The sequence below is a fragment of the Pteropus vampyrus genome, unplaced genomic scaffold (assembly GCF_000151845.1).
Source record: "Pteropus vampyrus isolate Shadow unplaced genomic scaffold, Pvam_2.0 Scaffold199, whole genome shotgun sequence".
Lineage (NCBI taxonomy): Eukaryota > Metazoa > Chordata > Mammalia > Chiroptera > Pteropodidae > Pteropus > Pteropus vampyrus.
Window position 1 is genome coordinate 906,981 of NW_011888980.1, and position 4,971 is coordinate 911,951.

The window sequence follows — 4,971 nt, forward strand, 5'->3', positions numbered from 1 at the left end:
CTAGGGAGGATGCTAGAAAGTTATGTTTCTTGAAACAAGTGTCTTGGGAGATTTCAAGCGAGTTTCATCTCGCTTTCAAAATTGTGCTGTAACTCTTCCAATTTCCCTCAAGAGGCAATATGAGGGAGGGTCAGTGGTTCTCTTAAAACATAAACTCAGAACTCTGCCATGAGCTGTGTGACTACAAGAAGTTACTTAACCTCTCTGTGCATCAGTTGTCTGATCTGTGAAATATGGCAATAGTACAAGTAAGGTGCCTGGCATATAGTAAATATGAGCTTTCATGATTATATCAAGATTTCTATTATTGAGTTAAATGAATGGAGACATCATAGTAAAACACTAACAGACAAAGGCTGCCTGGGAACAAGAAACAAGCATTTCAATTCGTGTTGTTTATGTCTGAGTTTCTTGAACTCTAATCACATTAAAACGCCAAGAATATCTACTTTTCTCATTTGGAGCCTCTTGGAGGGACTGGCAACATCCCAGGTCCTCTCATGTTTTGGCTGTAAACTGTGTGTGGGCAGCAGGTGGCCCGCTGACCCCCCAATGGGCACCATTGTCACAGGTGAAGAAGAGATGTCAGTCAGGAAACCTATAGGACAGTCTCAACCACAGGTCAGACTCATTCTGTACAAATTAGAGACCTCTCCCAACCAGGAGGACTGAGGTGGTTCCTTTAAAACAGCAAGACAAGTGGCCCAGGACAGAAGGCCTGAGGGCCAAAAATACCAACAAGAAAGGGTACAGTTATAACTAACTATAACACAGTAACAAAAACTGTTATTATATATACAGCCATAAATAAAGATTATAGTTCACAGGCTCCTTTGAGGTTAAATGTGGCTATGTATTTAAATTTTGACCAATGGAATATAAATAAAAGTGATCTTACACTCTTCTCTCTTCTTTTGCTCTGCTGCCTGGAATGCAGACATGATGGCTGGAGGTCCAAGCAGCCATACTGCACTGTGAGGTGATCTTCAGCCCAGAAGCCTGTGCTAATGTAGAGAAGCAGAGAGACAAAAGCCTGAGTCCCTGACAATTGTGTGAAACTACCATCCAGTCCTAAACTGCTACTTCCAGATTTCTTTTCTATGAGCGAGAAATGAACTTCCAACTTATTTAATCCACTGTTATTTTCTGATACATGCAGATAAATGTAATTCTAACTGATATAGAAATTTAACATGTTATCTAATAAGATTTTCTAAGTTTATGAGCATACAACATAATCAAGGAAACTAGATATTTGATGCTGGTTCCTACAGAAAGGAATAATGAATATCTCAAATAGCAAATGAAAGATAAAGAGGAAGCTTTCATAATAAAAAATTTTTTCAATAGAAAATTTTTTTAATCTTAAATTTGTATGGAGTTAATATCACAGTATCAAATTATATAAAGCAAAAACTGACAGAACTACCAGGAGAAATAAATCCACAAAGCTGGTGATTTTAACAGTCTTTCTTAGTAACTGACAAAACAAGTAATTAAACAAACAAGAGGCAGTAATAATGTAGAAAGTTTAAACAATCCGGTCACCCCTCTGGGTATATTCCAAAGAAATGAGATCCTCTGTTCACTAAAAATCATGTTCAAGAATATTCATAGCACTTTTATTTCTAGTAGCCAAAAATTGGAAATAATCTATGTGATTATCAATAGCAGAATGGATAAATCAGTATGTTCACGAACATAATACTACACACCAATGAAAAGGAATGGGCTGCCAATACAGTTTACTCTTCAAGCACATAGATGTGATGTCGAATGAAAGAAATCAGTTACAGAGTACATATTCCATGATTCTGGGTACATGCAATTCAAAAATGGATAAAATTGATCTATAATGATAGAGGTCAGAATGGCATTTCATCCGTTATGAGCTGGAAGCAGAGCAGAAGGGCGCCTTCTGGAGGGCTGGAATGTTCCATATCTCTATCTGGCAGGTGATTACGTGGATGAATGGATATGTAAAAATTTGTCCCATTTATCTGTACACTTTACCATATATAAGTTATACCTCAATAAATAAATTAAAGAGGCATTATTTGGAAGTTTTATGCAAATTATTTCATATCTTCCCAAATATCTTTTTATTTTCTTGTTATAATTATATACAAAAGGTTGTTTTTTTTTTTCACCAAGCGCCATACATACTCCCCTACATCCCTCCAGTTAACACTTGGGAACAATAAAAATGTTTAAGTTTTCTCTCTCTGTCTTTACATGAAAAGGCTTGAAACCCCTGCTCTAGGTAACAAGAAACCAGAGAGGTTATTCGGGCAGAGCCTAGGAGTAGCAGAATCAGTGATGGAGTATATGGGATTGAACCGGGAAGGACTAGGCTAAGGGAGTTGTGATGGTCGATTTTATGTGTCTCCTTGACTGAGATACAGGATGCTCAGATAGCTGCATACACATAATTTCTGGGCGTGTCTATGAGGGCTGTTTCAGAAGAGATTAGCATTCAAATCAGTGGACTCAGTAAAGCAGAGGGCCCTCCCCAATGTAGGGGGCTTCATCCACTCGTTGAGGGTCCTAATATAACAAAAAGGTAGAGGAAGGTTGAATTCCATCAGTCTTCTCCTGTCACCACCTGTTATGGAGGGATGTTTAAGAAAGAGCCGCATGAAAACTGCTATTGAATTGTCTGTGATGAAGGAATATAAGATGTCATCCTCAACATCTCAATGTCCCCTGTGTAAAGACCCACTGGGAAAGGAGAGGCTATGCTCTTTTGAGAAGCTGGTTTGGGTTTACCTTATGAGAAATGATTATTTCCCCTTTGCCCTGGCTGCTAAGGGACTTGCAGCCACAGCAACTAGAGAAGGCTTTTGAAATGTGTTCTTGTGCACTCACCCTACTCTTAGCTTCACGTTACATTCCTCATTGTAACTTCCCTTCCCCTCACTCTCTCAACTATTTCATTTTGTCTTCTTACACATATCCTTGGAGGCTGCTACAACTTCTCTTTTAGGAGCTGGGGGGTGGGGGGCGGGGGCAGGCGGTAAATAAAGAAGGCAGTCCTTATGTGAACAAGAGAGACAGTCCGCTGAGTGCAAAACACTAAAGGCTGAGTAGACATCACTCCAAAGACGATATACAACAGCCAACAAGCATATAAAAAGATGCTTAACATCACTAATCATTGGGGAAATGTAAATCGAGACCACAAGATATGGTCCCATACACATTAGGATGGCTATTACTTAAAAAAGGCAGGAAGGAAGGCAGGAAAGAACGAAGGAAGGAAATAAGTGTTGGTGAGGATGTAGAGAAAAGGGAATGCTTGTGTAGTGTTGGCGAGATTGTAAAATGGTACAACTGCCATAGAAAACAGTATGGAGATTCCTCAAAAAGTTAAAAATAGAACTACCATATGATCCAGCAATCCCACTTCTGGGCATATATCCAAAAGAACTGAAAGTTGGATTTCAAAGAGATATTCACACACTCACGTTCATAGCAGCATTATTCACAATAGCCAAGAGGTGGAAGCAACCCACATGTCCATCAACAGATGAATGGATAAACAAAACATGGTAAATACACACAATGAAATATTATTCAGCTTTAAAGAAAGAAATCCTGTCACATACTACAACATGGATGAACCTTGAGGACATTACCCTAAATGAAATAAGCCAGTCACAAAAAGACAAATATTATATGAATCCACTTATATGAGGTATCTAAAGTATTTAATTTCATAGAAACAGAAAGTAAAATTGTAGGTACCAGAAACTGAGGAGAGGTGGCAGTGGGGACTTGTTTAATGGGTACAGAGTTTCAGTTTTGCAAGACGAAAAGTTCTGGAGATTTGTTGCACAACAATGTCAATGTATCTAATACTGCTGAACCGTACACTTAAAATTGGTTAAGATAGAAAATTTTATGTTATGTGTATTTTACCACAACTTTTTAAAGTAAAGACAAACTTATCTTTTTCAGTAATTTGCTCAGTGTGCCTCCTGATCTCAAGCTGAAAGAAGCTGGTGGCATCCCATCCAGAGGAAAGAGGTGTTTTTCCTCCAACCAGAGAGGATAAGAAGAAATTCAATCACCTGGCTTGGATGTCAATAAATATTCAGGATTTGAACAAAGAATTCCTTCACTTGCATAATATTTTTTCTCAGAAATCCTTTTTCCTAAGCAGGATTGCCAAAAAATTGTAACTGCTCCCCTTGAATACATAATCAGAACCACTGTTATGTGACAGGAGTTTTTTTCCTTCCTACTTCTCTCTCAACATCTACCCCCTAGTTCTTATGTGCTTAAGATAATGTACCTCCCACACACAACTAGAGAAGAAAAAAATTTTAAATGAAGTGTTTTATATTAAGGATCCAGATTATTTAATATACCGTGTAACTAAAGGAGGCTAATGGTGTGAGCAGAGAATATAGGTTAGTGAGCCAACGCTTTTCTAGTTCATCTGAGGCTGAGCAATCTTTCCAGATGATTCATGTTTTTCATTCACTGTCATTCAGTCACAGTTGCTTTATTCTCCCTTTTATTCTCCCTTTTACTCTCAACCTCCCAAACTAATGGGAGGCTCCATTCTATGATTTTCTGAAGTTTTGTATAAGGTTAAACATAAGTTTGGTTCAGATGTCTGATTTCGATGTCATATGATATGAACCAGAGTTAAATCAAGAAAAAAAAAAACTAGCAAAAATGTATATAAAGTGAGTTTTCCATCAACTTACAAAGTGAAAAACTGTTCATTCTACCCGCCACAAATCACCCCACACCCAAGCATAAAAACTGAGTTAAATCACATTTGCTCTGGGCTCTTTAGAAAATCTTTGACTTTCATTTCATTTTTCTACCCATAAAATGATCATTAATAATATATACTTCTGACTCAAGACATCCAATCCTGTTTAAAGGAGAGAGGATGAACCAGGGTTACCAGGAGCATTAAAATTGCCATGTGATAAACCAACAGGCTTGGAAGAG

General features: G+C 37.9%; 1 protein-coding gene across 1 annotated transcript in view; it reads right to left on the reverse strand.

Annotated features, from left to right (window-relative positions):
* The window catches only part of FRMD3 (FERM domain containing 3), a 323,707-nt gene that overhangs the window by 301,798 nt on the left and 16,938 nt on the right, over positions 1-4,971 (reverse strand). Inside the window, exon 2 of the mRNA XM_023537767.1 lies at positions 899-1,004. The gene's annotated coding sequence lies outside the window, so the exon portion shown is untranslated. The remainder of the gene's footprint in view (positions 1-898; positions 1,005-4,971) is intronic.